Source organism: Coloeus monedula, assembly GCF_965178545.1.
Source record: "Coloeus monedula genome assembly, chromosome: 8".
Taxonomy (NCBI): domain Eukaryota; kingdom Metazoa; phylum Chordata; class Aves; order Passeriformes; family Corvidae; genus Coloeus; species Coloeus monedula.
Window position 1 is genome coordinate 22047056 of NC_138788.1, and position 20275 is coordinate 22067330.

A 20275-nucleotide genomic window follows, 5' to 3' on the forward strand; every position below is an offset into this window, starting at 1 on the left:
AATGTGCCTAAAATCTGTTCTGAAGACAGAAGTCTTCTATCTACCAGGCAGGCTTAGCAGAGCTAATGCCAGTGTAAGTGGATCCTGTCACACCAGCGTGCTTCAGCTCAGCGAGCGAGGCACCTGTGATAGTGCACAAGGACACTCCTCATTCCAGTTGTCCCTCTTCAGTGGCTTTGCTGTCCAGCCAACGTCCTGAGTCAAAGTCATAATAAACAGACACTTATAAGGGAGGAGGTGTATTTTGCACTCAAAGTCTCCCAGGTTCTCCCAGTCCCTTGGTGTGGTGCGGCTGGGGCCACACTGGAGGTGTCTGTACATCACTGGGGGGATTATCCATACCGACAGAAGAAGAGGGGCTCCATCTAATGGTTTAAGAACTCTTGTTCCAAATAAAATAAGTAACAGGGGCCTCAGGCTAGCCTTACTCAGGTTTCTGAGGCTTAAGAAACATTGAAACATCAATTGATAAGCAGTCAGATTTCACTAAAGACTACTACTGCCCAGGGTGTGCTCTCATTTAGACAGATAGCCTTTCATTACTTATTTCACCAAATACTGTGACTCATTTTTGAGCCTGGTACTTGACAACTGAAAGAATTAATCTCAAACAGAAACTAAAATTTACTTGCATCATACAGGAAATCAAATGAATTTCGTATGATACAAAATCATACAGGATTTTCATTTTGAATGCCCAGCTAGTTATGTCTGGTCTTTTGAGACCCAAAGTTCAAAGTCTTGCAGTCACAACAAAATTAAATATACTCAGCTCTATCTGTCAAAGCAAATCTTAAAATCTTATCATATTTGGAAAACTATTTGAAACTGAAAATAGAAATGCTCAAATCTCTGTGGTTTGACATTTGTTTAAAAAAAAAGTGATTTTGTTGTTTGTATTTTTGCATATACACAGATGGAGTTGATAGAGCTTTATCTGTGTGTCAGTTACTAAACCAGGTCTGACCAGCTCATTTTGTGTGGTGGAACAGGATTATAAAAAATATTTAGTTCCAAGTAGGAAAAAAATTCTATCAGGAACCAGACGTTTCTTATCTTAGACCTAGAGTGTGAGGGCTTTTTTAAGTAAGTTTCTAGGGTATTTACTAACTTCTCTTTTATTTTAGGAAAATACATACACGTAACATAGTGTTTTAAAGAAAGAATGTCTTCTGTGAATTATGGTTTATACTTAACCAGTGCCACTGGTGCTCTTTCTTCTTGCCTTTCCTAAATGTGTCCTTGAAGCACAGCATCACAATAGAGATATGAGACTGTAAATGTGAGGACATCATCCCAGATAGACAGAATCTATCCATATCTGTGTGATTCACCAGCTGGGCTGTGCATCCATGTTTTTATTTGGTCTTCAACTATAATATCTATATCTAAGCAATTATGTTGTCTTCTCTTTCCCTGTGGTTGGCCTACACAAGTCTCTAATGCATTTACTTAGTATATTTAAAACCAGTGACTTCTATCAGTAACTAAGGATATGTGGGGCTGGGAAGATTGTAGTAGAGAAACTATAAGCTGAACACTGAGAGAGGAAGAACAAAATTGCAGTGATTACAGTCATCCAGCCTGGCAAGCCTTGAACGTCATTGGCATATTTCACTCACATGATGTTGTGGGCAACAAGATGGAAAAAAAGTGGCATTGACTCTCGACTTCCCCCTGCAGAGTTTGTGAATGAAAACCCATATGAGGGTGCAAAAGCCTGACACTGCCATAGTACCTGAAGTTAACTCTCTGATGGGCAGAGCAGCTGTCAGTGCAGCTGACAAATTGTAAAGGCACCTGAGTTAAACCTCTTCCCATGGCTTTTGTTTTTCCTCATGTTGTGCTGTTCCTTCTAATTTCTTCTCTTCGACTATAAATCAGTCTTTAACAAATATGCTATATACCAATGAAGAAGTAACACCTTAAATTCGAAATTCAAATTAACTCTATAGCAGTGCATATGGATCCTGAATTTGGCAGGAATTTAGATGAGATATTGAAAGTTTCATTACATAAAATTTGAGGGCGTGAATTTTTTTTTAGTTTCACCAGTTCATCCTGTAGATTCTTCCTATTTACAGCTTCAGCTGAGAGAAAACAGATTCAATGTTAAGCTTAGATGTCCACCTGCTTCCATTGATTTGTCACTAAGGATGTCTGTAAATTTGGTTGCTTAAAGCTCTTTCTTTCAATTATATCCACCACTATGTTTTTCATCAGGTTACAGAAATCATAGTTTGGACTTTTAACCAGTGTAATAGGAAATGTTTTGGTTGTTACCAAATTTCTGAAGACTAGATCTAACTGGAGTTCAGCTGTGTGTTTGAAGGAAGTGAGATCCATAGTCCCACAGTTTGTCCATATGTTGGCTTCCCTTCCCTAATGATGTTTCAACTTACTGACAAGTTCCAGCTATATTTTGACAGAGAGAGACTTGGAGGACATGAAGCTCCTGGAAAAGTACTGCCTAATTTACAGTGAGGGGATTAATCCTGCCTGCTCTATCTGTGGTATACTGGGGTATTTTTAATTAGGATCATGGGTGGTAGATGTTTCAAGCTAAATCCTCCCGTGTGTAAATTTGGGTAAAACACACCTTCCACATGGCGTGTTTTTAGGGGCCATATACACATCTCTGTCCACACACACAGTACAAGGCCATATGTCACATGTTTCCAGTTGTGCCCTAGAAGGTGGGTTGTTTGTGTTTTGGTTGTTGTTTGCTACCAGCCCTGATGGGACATATGCAAATGGATTTACCCTTTCTGTTTCATCTTTCTTTGTGTTCAGCACAGGGGTTTGTGCCACTGAAGTTCTACTGCCATGAGGAATAAGAACATTGTGCAGGATCATTGTATTATGATCTGTTATTCTCCCTGGCCTTAGTCATGGCTGCACATACCCAAAGTAAGATCCAGTGTCAATGTGTTTTCTTCTGGGATTAGGACACCATAAAAATTGAGAAGAGAGGGGATCTTCAGTGATTTGTTCATTCGAAACCAGCAAGTCAGAAGAGAGGGCTGAGCAGAGGGAGGATCCAGAAAGGAATAATCAGACCCTGTGACCAGAACAGGAGAGAGCACTGTTGGCACATGGCCAGACACAGGAAGGGGTCACAGGCAGCACTTACATATCTCTGCACAAAATTAGCACTATGACAAATCAAATTATGAAAGCACTATATTTCTTCTGCATGGATTTGCAGCTTATAGACTCTTTAATAAAAAATTTTCTCATAGTGGGAGAATTTTCATGCATTTGATAAACAAAAATATCCTGGTAACTGTTCTGATTAGAAGTCTAAAGAATACTCTGTCAAATTTTCCTTCCTTATCTCTTGGTTTAAGATATTTTCTGTGTTTGCCAAGAAAAAATACTACACTAACACCTGATAAGTAAATCATTCACTGACTCACTTTCAAAACATATATATAGCCTGATGATAATTTAAGCTCTCAATAGCTGTTCAGACTGCTCACATGTGCTTTTACAGTAGTTTTACAAATCATTCAGGATTAAAAACTGCTGGATCACTGCTCTCTGCAAGGAAGTTTATAAGGAAGATTACCATATTCTCAGTGATGGTGCCATCAGGTACATGAAGAGGGGATAAGAAATGTATAAAATATGTTAATGCTATGGGACAGAAAAAAAACCCCAGATTTATACTCTGCATTTTAGCACATGCTAAAAATGAAAATTTTTTTAATATAGTGCATGCTGTGTCATACTAAGTATTTGGCAGTGGACAGGTTGATCCTTGAAGATTAGAAAAGCTCCCTCTTACATAAGAACACTTCTATCTATTGGTGCTCTATCCTGTCTGGTCCGCTTCTTTTTAAATAAATTCAAGGAAGATCTCTGATCTCTGGGATGGATTTGTCACACAGACCTTTCTTTTTCCTCTTCTCTGTGTAATGTTGCATCCCATTGTAAAGAAAAAACTCCAGTATCCACAGCTCTAGTTATCTACATCAAGACCTCAACCATTTCGCCCTAAATATATAAACCTCTTAAAAATGGTTTGTTTTCAACAAGGTCCACAGACTAGACTGAAAATAAATACTGTGTAAGCAGAACTCTTTTTTCCTCTCTACCTTTTAAAAATCTTTACTCATACATTCTAGTTGACATGCAAATAAAAACTTAGAAATACTTTTGCCCTTTAGGTACTAAGGTGTTCAGATGCCCCAGCAAGGAATGTGACCAAGTATACAAGATGAAACACCTGTCACCTTAAGGATTCTGAATTCTAATTTAGAAATTGGTGTAATACAAGAACTTGACTGGTTATAATTTATTCTAACTGTTCAAGTTGCCAGAAAGAACCACTGCAGGTATTTTAGTAGAAACACTAGAAATTTTTAAAAACCCTGATTTCTAGGGATCTTAAAAAAAAAAAGAAAGAAGTGTCATCCTAGTTTCTTTCACTTCAACAGTGGCTCAAATCAACATTAGGAAAAGGAAATAGATTCAATGCAGGAAGTATTTCCCTTTAGGATGATCTAAAACTGCTAACATGGTAGGGTATACACAAGATCTAAATTTTAGATATCTAGGTTCACCTCTTCCTCATGAGCAGCTACTTCTCTCAATTGCCTTGTGAGCTGTTTTGCAAACCACAGGCTACAAAAGGGAAGTGCAGAAGACCAGTCATGTTCCCATCCCTAAACAAAGAGGAAAAGTGTTCCTGGAGACTTTGCTATTTCATCCTGCTCTCCTGCACTGATTCCATTTAGCAGTGAAAAAGTGATTGTCAGGTGAGGTCTCTGGGCTGTGAAAAGACTTCATTCAGTAATTATGCTCTGAATCTCTTGGTAAGAGATTGTCTCCTCACTGTCAGGAGGGAGACTTTCTCAGAAACAGCTGCTGTGATTACTGAGCACAGGTACCAGTCTTGTCCTGCCATCCCACCCAAATAAAGTGTTAGTAGTTAGTCCATTAAAATCTACTCCTGTAATTCTCTATGAGCAGAACTCCCCAACGTGAAATAATAGAGCTCATTACTATGAGACCACCTCTGTGCCCTTCTCCATTTTTGAGGAAGAATGCCCATAGTCATTGACAGGTATTTTATCCTGCCTATGAAAGGACATCTTGTAATAGTCTGTTACATAATGTAATTATACCTTAGTTCATATTCCATAAAATCATGAAAATCAAACTGGGAAACACCTTTCTCTGATATTATAACCAAATGCTTCACAATAACACTACAATATAGAGCATCATTGAGTTAAAAAGTAGTGAAATGGAAGGAAGTAGAGAAAGTTTCTGGAATAGTGAAACTTGAGATGAGATATGACTTGCCTTAAAGCACAGGAGCAGGTCTGTGGAGACTCCTGATGCCTTTGCAGGAGTGCAGAATTCCCTCCTGAGGGTCTAACCATGATGTTGCTGTAGCTGTGCTCTGACACAGAAGATATTTTTCTTTTATGTATGTATTTATAATGCACCAATAAATGATTAAATGTGCTGTTTACGCGAGGATCTCAACAGTTTCTGTCGTGAGGAGAAAGTAAACTCTTAGGTTTTCTTGTGGTAGGCTCTATACCAACTTTGCAAATAGGCAGCTATTCCAGCTGACAGAAGATAGATATCTGGCAATTTTTACTCCTGCTGGAGCTGAAGCCAGGCTGATCAGGTGTTTTACAGTTCTTCCCCTCTGCAACTGAAAGAAAACTCTCAGTCTAGTCCAAAGGCAAGAGAGCACTTTTCTGCTGTGTAATTCATATGAAAGGGTCTTTCAGTATTTATAGACTAGAAATAAAACAATGCTCAAGTTGAAAATATCCACCAAAAAGCAGAATTCACAATTTAGGCTCACTGTTGGTATGACATACTCTGCAATTATAGTAACACTAAGCTGTGCTCAGTAAAACCCAAGAGTGCCTTTTGCTGACCAGTAAACAATTGATAACCTTGCTTGGAGAGCAAGTTAATTAGTAACACAAATTAAACAGAATGAAAAATCATAGTGTAAAATAGTATTTTAAATAGTGTCATGGTTCTAATTAGGGAGTTAGGAGTGATAATACTCTCTTTTCAAATTGAAGTAGTTTTAGAGTGCTCTAGTACTCTGCTAAAGTAGTCAAATTCTGGATGAAAGGGAGAGAGGGATTTATCACTCACTGGCAAGAAGTCCTAGCTCATGAGAAAGCTGCATAATTAATGCTGGATATTTTAAAGCCATGATTTTCAATTTCTATGTAATCTTTGGAAAAGGAAAAATGTACCCTGGCAATATTTCTGAGGAGGTAGGGAGGGCACCCACTGAGACTTATGTATAGTAGGTCAGAAATTGAAAGCCAAGGACCCTAAAGATCCCTGATATACCAAAAGGTTATGGCTTGCCCTTCACTGGAAATTTTGTGAGCTTATTTGACAGGCAAAATCTACTAATGAATTGAAAGTTAACTCACAACCCTACATGTAGCAACTGCTGAGAAACAATTAAACAATTTAATTTTGCTTATTTTTAAGTTTTGAAAAATATTTCCCAATCACATATTTTACAGTTGAGAACAACTTTCATGCCAGTTCTCCAAGGATGCTTTAGCAGAAGAGGAGTTCCAGATGTGGATGTTGCTCTAATCACAATTAACTCACAGCTTATAAAAGCCATCATCTCAAGGAAACCACCTACATTTTACAAAGCTTGGGATCAAGAAGAAAGCCTCAGGGAGTAGTTTAAGACTTCTCACTCTACTAGAAATAAAATCAGCAGAGGAAGTGAAAGAAAGATAATTAGAGAACTGAGTCTTGAACCAGACAAACCTTTTTCTCCTGTATGCAAAACCTACCGTGAAACTGCAAAAGCTGTTTACACGAAAAATTCAGTATCACGTAAGATATAAAATAAAACTGGAATCTGTAGTTCAGGTTTTCACAGCCACTTAGTGGATTTAGATCTTTAGACCTTTGAATTGCAACACACAAAATGAGTAGTGCCAACTCTTGTGCTTCGATTATTAGTTTCTTGTTATTTGGTGTCTCCTAGGAGCCAAGAAAACATGTGAGAAGATCATCTTTCATCTAAACTTACAGTTACATACGTATGTACTTATATTTAAATACGTGTCCCTCCTGGCTGTGAAGAAAGCCTTGAAAAGGGAAATCTGTATCCATCATTTAGGTAGACTCAGAACATTTGGTGAGAGAACTGTCAGTACTGAAGCATGTTTCACACTGGGGGTTTAACATGCCTTCCTTGCTCTCTTAGTAAAGAAAGTTAATCTGCTCTGAGGTCTGTCCTGCCATGTCTAGACCATCACTGGTAGCTACATTTCCACCTTGTAACAATACCTTGAATAATGTTATCTTCTGGTATGGGGTTTTTTCTGACTTTAGAGTCAGCATCAGTTGTTCCAGTAAAATCAATGCATTCTCAAGTACTTTGATGTACAGGAAGGAATTTGTTTTCTTTCTGACCTTTCTTTTCAGATAAAGACCTCAAAACTACTGTTTCTCTCTGGAACTGCTCTTTCATGACTCAGATTTTTTTTTTTTCAAATGAAAACTTATAGTCACAAGTTTTACTTACCAAACCCCCCAATACAAAACCCTTGAAAAGCTCCCAAACTTTTTAATGATAGGATCCAGCTCTCAGTTTTCAGTGAGCTTGATACAACAGTTTGAAGTACAGACAGTCTAGTTTCTTTTCATTGAAGTTTCTTTTAATCTCTAAAAATACTCTGTGCATTGTGTGACACCCATTGACTATAAACTCTGTGGAGTTAAATGCATTGCTCTGATAAAACCAATCTGGCTCATTATCAAAAACACAGTTATAACCAACAGCTGACCTGACAGTCAAGATTGACACTAGTCTGACCAGCAAGCCTCAGAATATCTACTTACTGACAGGGTCCACTGCAGTCTAAATAAATGTGGTGCTCTGACCTGATTCAGATGATATTAAAGCATCTTTAATTCAGATATCCTGGTAATTCCTCCCAGGAAGTGACTAAAACAGAAATGTTCTAATTAAGCAGGCACAAGAGAACTCTTCTCTAGATTTTTTTTTTTTTTAATGCAATACTGCTTGGAAAGCATCATGGATATATTAAAATTAATCTTTCAAAACTGCACTCCTACTTTCCATCTAAGAATAAAAGTTGAAGTCATGAAAGCTACTAACTTGCAGGTGAATGCTCACCTCTAAGTTAGCATCAGCAGTCCTAACTGCTGGCCAACCACTCTACTGGCTTGCAAGGAAATGGTTCTAGCCAGGGGCCTTAACCCAAACTTTGTGCAAGAGGCAAAATAGAACAGGTTACAGGGACTATTCACTCTGTTATCAGCATGAGGAAGTTCAGTGCTCTACCATCAAATGCCAGGAAAACTTGATTGAGAAGCTTACTCATCTGAAAATGAGTCAGGGAAGTTCCCATGGTGTGTACTGAGAGTGCATCGTGGGGATTCCTATTACAAAGAGCTCTTATGGCATATATTTCGATACTACATTTATTGTCATTGCTGACTGTGGGATGGGAGTAACAGGAACATTAAGGAGCTGCTTAATTAGAATTAATGAGTACATGAGTAATGTCATACTAGTGCGTTATGTTCTCATTATTTCCTTGGTTAAAACTGTTTATTTCAATGGAAATTACCAAGGATAAGATATGAGTCACACCCAACGCAGCAGAAATAAACTAAGGAGAAAATACCCATTGCTGCGATGGCCTTTTGCCTACACAGAGGGAACAGTGCGGTATTTCTGTGCAGCCGCTGCTCACACGCAGCAACCCTCGCTGCCTGGTGCTGTTCGCTCCACGCCGACGCGCGGTGACCGCGTACTGCCGAAACTTCCAAGTGTTCGGGATGCGTGAAGTTTTCGGTATGCGATGCGCGAAGAGCCTGTCAAGAAGAAGGGTCTGACTGGTTATGTTGTGCTCTTTCCCGCCACTGGCCCCGGGATGGGGCCGCACCTGTCCGGGAAGGGGCGGAAAAGGGCAGCGGCCGCAGTCGTTCCTCGGCGGGGGCCCATCCCTGGGTCGGAGGGAGCACATCCACCTCCCTGCTAGGGAAACGCAGCCACAGGAGCACCGAGGGGCAGCCCCTCCTCCGCGGGCGCTACCGCTGACAGGGGCGGTGGCGCGGGGCCGCCAGAGACATCCCTCGGTTACACAACCAGCGCCTCCGGGGGCGGCTCCGCCGGTTCCGCCCCCGCCCCGCCGGAGACCGGCGGACAACGCTGAGCGCCCCGGCCGCCTCCCGCTGGCATCGACCGGGCAGCGGCTCCACGCCGGCCCCGCCGCCTCAGCGGGCAGAGCGCATGCGCGGCCTGGGCCCGCCGGCGCGCCGGGCATGCGCGGGGGCGGCGGCCGGGCAGCGTCTGGGGGTGGGCGGGCGGCGGGCGCTGGCGGAGCCCGCGGGGCACCGGCGGCCCTGAGCCCTGGAGCCCTGCGGGGGCTTCACCGGCGGCCGAGCGGCGCCGGGGGCCCCCGGGGCGGCAGCGTCCGAGCTGGGCTGTGCCCCAGTTTGTGTCCAATCAGAGAGTACAGCGCCTGCACCGGGCGGGCGGCAATGCGTAAACAAGCCCCGGGAACTCCTCCGCCCCCCGCGCTCCCCTCCGCGCCTCTCCCCGCGCCGCCCCGCAGCCGCCCCCGCCCGCCGACAAGTCCGGCGAGGCGCGTTCCCGCCGCTCCGCCGCCCTCCCCTCCCCCGCCCGCCCGCCCAGCCGGCGCCGCCCGCGCTGCCACACGCACCCACTCCCGCACACGCCCGCGGGTGCCCGTGGCCTCTGCAGGGGAAGGTAAGGGGGCCGCCGGGCAGGCGGAGGCGAGGTGCGGATGTGTGAGGGGGGGGGATCATGTGTCATAACAAGTTGTTGAACGTGACATTGCTCTTGAACTGCGGCGGCGGCGGACGCCGGGCCGCCGCCGAGTAACTTTCTCCTCCAATTCGGCGCTGAGGAGGGAGCCGGCGGCGGCCGGGCAGGGCGGCGGGGCTGGATCCGGCGGGGCTGGGAGCGCGGAACGCGCTCGGGAGAGGCTGATGCCGTTCGCGATGCTTGCGGCTTCCTGGGGGGACGGCGCGCAGCGCGGCGGGGGACGAGCGAGGGCTCCGCGTCTGGCGGCTGCTACGGGAGCCGCTGCCGCCCCGGCGAGGATTTTTCTAGCAAGGCGCCAGGGCGGGCAGTGAGCGAGGAGCGGGTGCCGGTCCGGAGCATCTCCTCCCGCGGGTCGTTATCCCCGCTGATGCTCCGTGGCGGTTTGGCTCGCTTCCGGCGTGATTAGCTCGCCTCATTATGTAAGATGTCACCGGAGAAGGAGAGGCACAAGCTCTCGGTGTGGCGGAGGGGGAACGCACCGGTCCGCCGCGCCTTGTCCGCTCCAGGTACCGGAGCAGAGGGACCAGCCCCAGCCCGGAGCGGCCGGGAGGGGACGGGAGCTCCCCTCCCCTCGCAGTCCGCCGCTGGAATACGGCTGCTGGCTTTACACGTGGGTTGGGTGTGTTCCCCAAACCTTGCCTTTAAGCAGAAACGTAACCTGTCCTGGTTCCTCTCCTATGTTTGATTGCTTCTATTCTCTCTCAAAGAGAAAAAAAAAATAAACGTTTGAGCATAAAAAAGTTTAAGAACTCGATTTTTGCTTCTTTTATGTGCATATTTAGTACGTTAATATGATCTGGAGACGATTGAATGAATCATCAGTTCCCTGGAATAAAAGCAAGTGAATCATCTCACATACACACGCATACAACTGTGAGGGAGCATAGTGGTATCGTAGATAGTGAAAGGTTGGTGTCATTTTCTGACACACAATGGGATGTCAGAAGTATAGACAATGCTCAGAAACCCAGCAGGTTTCCTGTGGCTGGTTTGTGAACTGTGAAAGTTTTGCAACATTCAATTGCAGTTTTTCTGGCTCAGTGGTTAAATGGTAACCTCGTTCAGTTATCAACTTGTTACCCATTATTTTAGCCAAATAATCTAAAGGGGAGTGTAAATGGTAAGAATTAAGTAACTATGTTATTCAAAGTGAATTAATTTAAAATAAAATTTAAACAAAAATACCCCCCAAAATAGTATCACACTATGTCCACACCCTGAAGCCAGAGACAGATCCCAGATGCTTTTAATCTGGGTTTTGTTTTGCTTAGTTTTGTTAAGCAAAAATTTTCTCTGTTGAAGTAAAAAATATATAAATATGTATTCTTAAAAGCTAAGCCAGTTGATTTAATAAACACGTTGGAGTTGTACCTAGATAGACTTCTGTTCCTGGTTCTCTTGCCTGTTGCTGTTTTAAATGGGATTGAGTCTGGATTCTATATATAGTTTTCTTTCAACTCCAACTTGCTTCCAAAGCGGATTTTTCATCCTCCACGTTTATGGGACATGTTCTCCTCTTCCTGTACAGAGGCAGAACTATGAATTTTACAAGATTAATTTTTCTCTTTTTTTCTTGGTATACTTGCCACCATCAAGAAACAAAGTCACTGTTTCTAGTGGGGAGGTAGTGCTTTACACATACAACCACCTGGTTTTACGGTATAAAGTATGTGAAGGTCTTTGTATGTCTTGATAGTAAACTATTCTGTTTCCTGTGGCATGAGGCAACCCTTATCTCACTACCTGTGTTTTGTACCTCTAGTCATTCTCCAAATGGGAATGAAAAGGATTGCTTTGGGTGTTTGTCACTGTTGGGGCAAAAGGATATGTTACCATTTTTGATTGACTAGAACTATGCACTGGCACCTCATAGCATTAATTAGAGGATTGGAGCAGCTAAGTGTGGGAAGACTTTAGGGTATTACTTCAGGGTTCATTGCATGGCTTTTAACACCTCCCTGTCAGAAGATTCTGAAGTTAGCCAAGTTAAGACTGCACATGACAGTGAAAACACTGTAATAGAGAATCTGTTACGTATGCTGGGTGGTCAAGTTAACAAACAGGAAAAAAATACTGGTTTATTTGCGCATTTCCTTCAACAATCAAATTGCGTTCGTCCTTTTTATTGAATTTCCTTACAGAGAAGATAAAAACACTGTGCGTGTGGCATTCTATGTGCTCAGACCTTAGCTGAAAGCAGTAAAGGAAATAATACTGAAAGTGGACTCACAGCTCTGCTCTAGCTGGTTTTCCCTGCTCTATGAACACTCTAGGATTCAGAGTGGAAATGAAAAATTCTAGGTTTCACTTAGAAGCCTGCAGAATATGCAAAATAAAGTGAGATAAAACGTATTGGTTTAAAGTTGCTCCTGTGCAGCTCCACTTTTAGGACTGATAAGCAAATTACTGCAGGATGCACAGAAGAGCTTTGAGAAAAGTGGAGGACAGTGGAGATAAAGTGAAGTGTCTGAACTTTGTATCTTGATTTTTGCTATGTTGGGGATACATAGGATTTGTTCTTAGCATGACCAATTGATATATGTATATATCAAATTTTACAGTGCCTTTTATAAAAAAAAAAGGGTACTAAGTTATTATCTTTCTGTGCTTTGAAAGACTGGTGCCAACAGCATCTTCATGTGTTCTTCCAGCTATCAATTAGAACATCCCAGTGTGGAAAAAAACCCTGACCCAAATTAGTTCCTTTTTGCAATTCTGGCTTTAAAGAACGTTTTTAGGCAAGTGCAATAGTCCTGAGCAAAGTTTTGAACTTTTCCTATAGAAAGACATACTGCTGGTGTTGAAAAGGGGAATCATTTCTTTGACTATTGAAAACTTTGCACCAGGTACACCTTAGCTTGGGCTTGTTTGTTCCCCAAATCCTCAGTTAAAAACCATTTTTTTGTAGTTGTCTGGGAAGAAGTTTTATTTCTAGTACTAGCCTCAATATTTAAAGTATCAAGAAACAAAGTTGATTCTGTATCACTTACTGTTGTAGCTATCTGATTTGAATGATGGCAGGGAGTGCCTTAGACGTTTCTTACAGTGAAGCTTATTTTCCTGATTACTGTGGTTTTATCTTTAAGTTTTTCCAGTAGATGTAGTGCCATGAAAAGTAACAGCTTGACAGGCTTTGAGATGGAAGCCCATAATGAGCAGAGCAGGTGTAGCACTGGCAGCCAGTTCCATCAGGCTGTGACAAGACCGTGTCTATCTCACGGAATGTGTGTCCATGGGAAATAGCAGTGTTGTTGTCTCTATCTTGATTATTGCTTATAAAATAAAAGTTGTTCATTGTCAAGTGTGGGCCACTTTTGGAATGAAAGATATGTAGAGTTAAGGGAGCACTATGGTCTCTACAGCTGTCACTGTTAGTTCTTATATGTGAAACAAATAACTTTGACTAAAACTATTTATCCAATTATTAGTAATGGAATTATGCATATCTCAGTAGCTTTCCTAACAGCCAACCAAACTGTTCATTTACTGCTGTGCATTGGTCATTTCTTTCCTGTAATGGAATAATTTTGTTTGCCATTGGTTTATGTATGTTCTGAGATTTGGTTGGAATTAAGAAGGTAGCCTGCTAATTTGCCATAATAATCTTATTTTCATAAAAGATCTGGCCAGGAAAAGACAAGAAAAATTCTCAGAAGAGGTTAAAGATGAGTATAACAGTTATTGGGAGGATCTTCACTTCCTTGAGACACTGACTGGTGCATCATAGAGAGCTTCAAGTTGCCACAGTCTGTAATGGTTCAAGAACTGCCTTCCCACATCGAATCTTCACTGGCAGTTGAGTTTTTACTCATTGTTTTAAAGGGGGCACACATGGAGATGGAGCAATGAGTGCTGAAGAACAGGTATCCACACTGCAAACAGGGAATACCTTTGGTGGCCCCTTTGCTCAGCTTCAGTATAGGTTCTTCCCCAAGGAGGAAAACCGCTTTGTACTCCACGGTAATTCTTATCATAAAGAACCCTTCCCACACAAAACATCACAAGTGGAGATGTAGCAAGAAATAGTGATGAGACCTAAATGGTAAACAGTGGTATTTTCCTGATTCATGGCTATGATTCTCATTACATGCACAATATTGATAGCAGTGTTACAGAATTATTTTCTGACAGCTCAGTCTGTAAGTACAATCTGATACCAGCAGGGAGAGTCCTAGTTCATAATTGCTGTAAAATTGCTCACATCCAGTTTGTTATTCCCATCTTTCAAACTCCACCCTACACACTTGGTTTGCTCACCTGTTTTTGCAGCTTAGTTTTTGTAATACAAGCTCTTGGGGAACCCCTTGTCATTCGTTCTGGCTTTTGGCATTGTGTTACATCTGTTAAAATCTCTGTGTATAAACAAAGCACATTAAAGTAAGGGAATCCAAAATTTAAATATTCTGAAGATAGATTTCAGGGCTGGTTACTATTAATCAGATCAGACAGAGAGAAGCTCTCTCTGCCACAAAAAAAGTAGTTGATCTTGAGATGAAAGTCTTCAGTGATTCTTAGAGAAGTGTCACCACTGATTAAGGCAAATGTAATAATATTTATTTCCTTCCTCAAGAAGAAGAATGGAATATGTAAGAAACCAAACTCTTGATTAATTTTGTAATGAAAACACAGTTCTTTTTTCAGATGAAAGATCATCTCTTAAATAGCCAATATGTGTATTGAATGGAGTTAAAGATGTTTCTTTCTTTCATGGTTTTATAAAATTATTGTTTACTTTTTTGAAGAATCATCAGTACTAGCTGCAGAGACAAAAGATCCTTTATATGATATAAATGATATTTTGAGTAAGTATTCTTGGTTGATTCTGGCTGTAGAATTTCCCTGCATACAAAGTGATTTTGAAGAGCTGCTTAATCAAACCAATATTTTTCGGCTTTCCATCGTAACTCTTTTGATATATCATAGATAAAGTAAATTTTTGTGCTTTCATCCCAAATACATATTTACCAAAAGTAGAAGTGGTTTTTTTGTGTGGATAGCAACCACAGAATGCAAATAGATTTACTTGAAATAATGTACTCAGTGACAGTTGGTGCCTCACACAGGCTAGTGTTTAAAATCTACTATTGATGTGTAACTCTTGTGTATTCATTGCTGAAAATTTAAAATGTAAATTTATATGGTGTTAGCCTCCAATTCAAAATTACCATTAATTGCAGAGAAGCTCTTTCAGTTTATTTATTGTGAAGCTGGATGAAACCAGTGACAGACTTGTAACAGAAGAGCTTTACTTTACCATGTCTTCCCAAGGTGTAATAGCTCTTACTACATCAACTAGTACAAAAAGGAAAACCACACAAACTATTGGGCCTACGAGCCCTTCTTCAGGTTTTGAACAATAGCAGCAAACAATGAACTAGGGATGCAGTTTCAGAAGACATTTATAGCCACTGCTTAGAACAAGGGAAGTGCTGCTGCTATGGCTTATGCTCTCTGAGCCCTGGCATTAAACCCCCAAATAAATTAGGTTTAACTAAACCACCAGGAAACTAGTAAAACGTTTTCTGCTGCTCCAGAGCATTAAATGGACTTAGAGATGGATCAACAAGCTCCAGAGTGGTGCTTCCCTTCTTTTTGGTACAACTAGTCTGTCAGATCAGCTCCACTGTTCATCTAACCATAGGTTTAGGCCAAATTTGGAAGTGTTGCTGTAAGCTTATTTCGATTATGGCGATTAAATAGCTAATTTGATTAAAATTGTGGTTATCACCTGTAAAACAAAGGGGATATTAGTATGAGAAGAGATTGTGAGGTAGTGCTCTGTCATGGGCAGAAGGAAAACAGATCATTCCCACCTGAACCTCCAGAAGGTTTTAGCTGGAGTGTCACCATGCGGTAGAGACAGTATCTCCAGTTAAGTCTTATTTTTGGTATCCAGAAGATCTGTGAACCATCATTTCCACATTTGACTTGGTGATCAGGGCTAAGAAGTGGGGGATTCATTGTGGCACTGGAAGTCTTGCTAATATGTGTGTAACATTGACAGAATAGCATAAATAGAACAGCATACATGAAGAAAACAGTTCTTAAATATTTATTGAAGGTGATCTCTTTTCTTCCTTTCTTGGATGCTTGCTAGGCTGCTGCACTAGCAGTGTGTTTGGGTCACATGAGCTAGAGTTGCTGGAGCAAGTTTGGTGTTCTGTGGTTCTGGACTACGGAGTACAAGCTCTGCATCTGACTTCTTTCTTGGCAGTAGAGAACCCTCCCCACTCCTCCCATCTAGCTGTCTTACACCTAGATTTCTCAAGCATCTCTGGTATTTAAAGAACATTTGCAAACATCTGTCAAACATTGGACTTGGGGATTTACAGTTTCCATCTTTTGGAGTGTGGTGGGTAATATGTGATAACACTGACAGGTAATGTGGTGACTGAAATTTACTACAAGTGATGATACTACTTACCATGTAATTTTTACTGTATGTTTTCAAGGGAAGTGTCTTGAGTCTCATGAATCAAAGGAGGAATCCATAAAAATAGAAATAATTTAGAACATTAACTTCAGCTGATGAAAACTGCTGTAACTTAAGCTTCAGTTTATCTGCTTGATTTTATGCCAGTATTGAATATGCCTGTTGACAGAGTGACTGCAAATACTCCTTGTACTGACTTTAGTTAAGTTACCATAGATCTTGCCTTGAATTGCTTATAAAATTGTCAGTGATTAAATAATTCTGAGAACAAGATTAGGGAGAAGTTGTCATGTTTTTGGTAACCTTTTCATTAAGGTAGGACCTCAAATTTGATTTAATTATTGCCCTTGTATTATGAATGTATTTTTTCCTGTTCTTATGAAAATATAAGTGTTTGATCTAAGTATAAGCCTTTGGAAAAAAAATAATCTAAGTTTATATATGTTCTTAGGTTGGTGAGAGTTTGCCAGTGACATTTTCCAAAGACAGTATCTGCAGCCAAGTCTTTGAGTAGAACTTTCCCTTTCATTGTTCCTTCTTGAACAGAAGACAAAACAAGCAAAGAACCTCTCTTCACTTCAGTGCTTTCTGGCTTGGTATTGATTCTGTTTATTCATACAGGTAAAATCTATTTGACAGGTGCAGAAGTCAAACTTAGACTGCATGGAGCCATAGTAACTCAGCAGTAGAAATCCTGTATTTTGGGAATGGTTAAGTATAAAAATTAGACTGTTCTTATATAGCCAAAGGGCCAAAATATTAGGGCATTTCTTGTTTTAGGTTGTTGATGTGACCATAATTTATCCATTGTAGTGCTCCTCACTTCTGTTTTTAAAAGGCTTTCTCCCCAGCACCCCCTTATCACCTGCAGGAGAGTGTAGAATGGGCGCAGAGGAATGCTTCAGGGAGACAAAGTCTCAGCTCAGGGAAGTTGAATGCTGCCTTGGAGGACTAGTATCTGCCTTTCTTGGATACTAAATTACTATTTTTTGCTGGGTAGGTAATGTAGGTCAGGGGTTCACAGATTACCTTTCATTTTCTAACAGTTGTGGGACACATGTAGCCAAGTTTGCCCTTGTTCTGACATCACCAGTACAACTGAAATCGTGTGATACGGAGGTGTTTGCTGAGTCCTGAGTGTCCTGAAAAACTGAACCTTAGAGCATCAGGTGTATGGAACTAAAGAATACATGAAACACTTTGGAACTAGACTTCTGTGTCTCCCTTTTCTCTATCTGAAAACTACAGCTACCCATGTTTTCTTGTTGAATATGTTGTGGAGAAGATTCTTTTATTACTATTTGGGGAGCACTGAAATGCTGCAGGAATGAGTGGGTATGAGTGTGTGTGATATCAAACACCTGGGAGTAAAATACTAAAACAAAGCATAACTGTCTTTTATACTAATTTGTTTGGTAGTAAATATACATTCATAGTATTAAAACCAGTGCTGCAGTTCACATATGCAAAGGCACAGAATTTTTTCTGCAATTCTTTTGAAGTCTGTAATTTTTACTGAAGTTATAATAACCTTGCCAGGCCCCATTTAGGTATGGGATTCTGTTGAGTTTGGCTTCATGGAGATGTATAAGAGATTGGTTCTGTCTAAAGGTTGAATATTTAAACAAAGGAATATAATGGACAAATTGAGTTCAGGAAGAGGCATTAGTCATACAGGTATATTTTTCCATAACGTGCTTGGGTGTGCTGCTTGGAAGTACAAAGGTGCTATTTTATTTCTTAAAGGCATTATGCATTGAGGTGCATCTATGTCATTTTTAAGCAGATGTAAGCTCCTGCTGCCTGAGCTTGAAGAAACTAATAAGATAACTGCTAATGTTTAGTGTAATATAAAGACAGAGTTTATTAGCTGTGGCTCAGTGCCATGGTAACACCATTAGGGTGTTACCCTGAACAGAACCCTGGCAAGAATATGGTTTCTAGTCAGCTTCCAACATAGACACATCTTGCTCCAATAGTAGTAGACACGTTTTGCAACTTTTCTTGTCATTAAAACAAACAAGATTCATTAAAAATAGTTTATTAAAACAAAGAAAACGTTCTTTAGGAAGCTGTGATAGCGATCCTATGGGTGAGTTCTGATTATGGAATTTGCATGAAGAAAGGCAGAGTTTAGGGAAGAACTAGTGTGAATGTAGAACAATAGAAAGAAGCCCACAATACTTGAATCTGGACAATGCAGAGCCTTCTCTTATACATCAGTGAGTGGGATGTTGTTGATCCTGCTTCTTGGAGTAGGTGAAATTTATATTGTTCACAGCAGTAAACCTTCACATTTCTTGAAAGTGGTAACTGACATTTAAATGTTGATTCCTGTACTTTCCTACCGGTAAGAAAAGCAGAACCATTGCTGAGCATCCTGTATTGAGTGAAGCCTCAGAAGTTTTTTTTGCAGGAGCTCTTTGTAGGTTAGGGTAGATCAGACAGCTCAGTGTGGTGTTGCTGTAAGAGTGGTAGAATGTTGGCATTAATGATTGTGACCATTCGTTCAGATACTGGACAGCAGTGTTACATGAAGTGTTACATTGCATCTCACAGGCTAATTGAACAGCTAAACTATAGTCACTTCTTTCTGACCACTTTTTTCTAAGTATTTTGTGGGCTGCAGAGATTTTAAATAGTGACTAAAAAACCTGATGCTCCATTATTGCTCATTTTATCTTGTTACCATGAGCATCATTCCCTTGGAAGTCACCAGCTCTGTAGGCCTCAGTCTCTGGACCTATACCAAATAAAAGGAAAGCAGTGATTCCATTTAAGTTAAACAGGGCATGGAAATCCTACTGCTGACTGTGCAGTTCCTGCTCTTGTCTCACTAGGTACCAAAATTAATCAGTGTAATATGACCAGGAGCTCCAGAACTTTTTTGAGTGTTCCTAATGTAGGAAAAACTTCTCAAAAAACTCTTTTGCAGCTTGTGCTTTTATTTGTTTGGAATGTGCACAGATGCAGGAGGAGATATTTAGGCTGTATTCCTTCTCTAGAGGAAAGGCAGTAGATCAGATCTTCATAGAATACCAGTTTGAAGTACCTTCATAGTTAGGGTGTCCCTGCAGGAGTGAACTGCATTGCAATTACCTGCACCAGACATTACTGGACTTAATGACTAAGAGTCTTCTTGGAAGTTGTATTCCTGTAAGCAAGTAGGTGCTAAATATTTTCATTTGGGTGGGGGCTGGAGTTGCTGTCTATGTCAGCACATGCTCAGAGTCATTTGTGTTTTAGGTCTCATGCTTGTGCTTTTCTCTGCAACACTTCTGAGTTAGCAAGGCTTCATATTCAGGGGTCTGTTTTTTTCATTGTCTCTTTTTCTTTTCTTTGCATGTTCCTGCTTATCTCACAAACACAAGGAACTGATCGAAACTCCAAGTAGAAGATAAATTTTGGAATAAGAAGAAACCTGTATGCTGAAAAGAAATCGCAGAAGGATTGTTAAGAAGAATCTAGAGTACAAGTTCTGGTATGAAATTCTAAATATTTTCCTTGGAATTCAGGTCACTGTCTGCTCTGGAAGACAGATCTCGCTTAGCATAGATTATAGCATGTAAAATAGTTCCATTGAGTCTGTGCAGGCCAGGCAAAGATTACTTTTTACTAGAAAAACTATGTTTAAATGCACTCAGACTGGCATAGCTCCTACTCTGTTGTATACGGTATCCACTAAGATATATTTTATCCTTTTATAAGTGTCTTATATGTAAGAAATTTTTTTTTTTGTATGGAAACTAGCCACAAAGTCAGGTCAACTTTCTACTGCTAGATTTTTTGCCACTGTTAAAAATGTTTTGAGTATCATTTTTTTTCTTCCTTAAGATGAAGGAAGGAAAACCATTTGTAAATACTACTTAAGATGCATTCTTCAATCTCCACAATATAAAAGAAAAAGACAATTCATTTTTTTAACACTGAAAAGCTTGAAATATTGCACACATTTAAATAATGCTGTATCATTATTCACCTAGAAGATACCTTGGTCTATT

At 40.8% G+C, this 20275-nt stretch overlaps 1 protein-coding gene across 2 annotated transcripts in view; it reads left to right on the forward strand.

The window, feature by feature from the left end:
- The first annotated feature begins 9421 nt into the window (after nucleotides 1–9421).
- The window catches only part of PCGF5 (polycomb group ring finger 5), a 57846-nt gene continuing 46992 nt past the window's right edge, over nucleotides 9422–20275 (forward strand). The window contains exons 1-3 of one of the 2 annotated variants that reach the window (XM_082286479.1): nucleotides 9422–9763; nucleotides 16726–16895; nucleotides 19646–19755. The gene's annotated coding sequence lies outside the window, so the exon portion shown is untranslated. The remainder of the gene's footprint in view (nucleotides 9764–16725; nucleotides 16896–19645; nucleotides 19756–20275) is intronic. The other variant, XM_082286478.1, reaches the window with a different exon arrangement.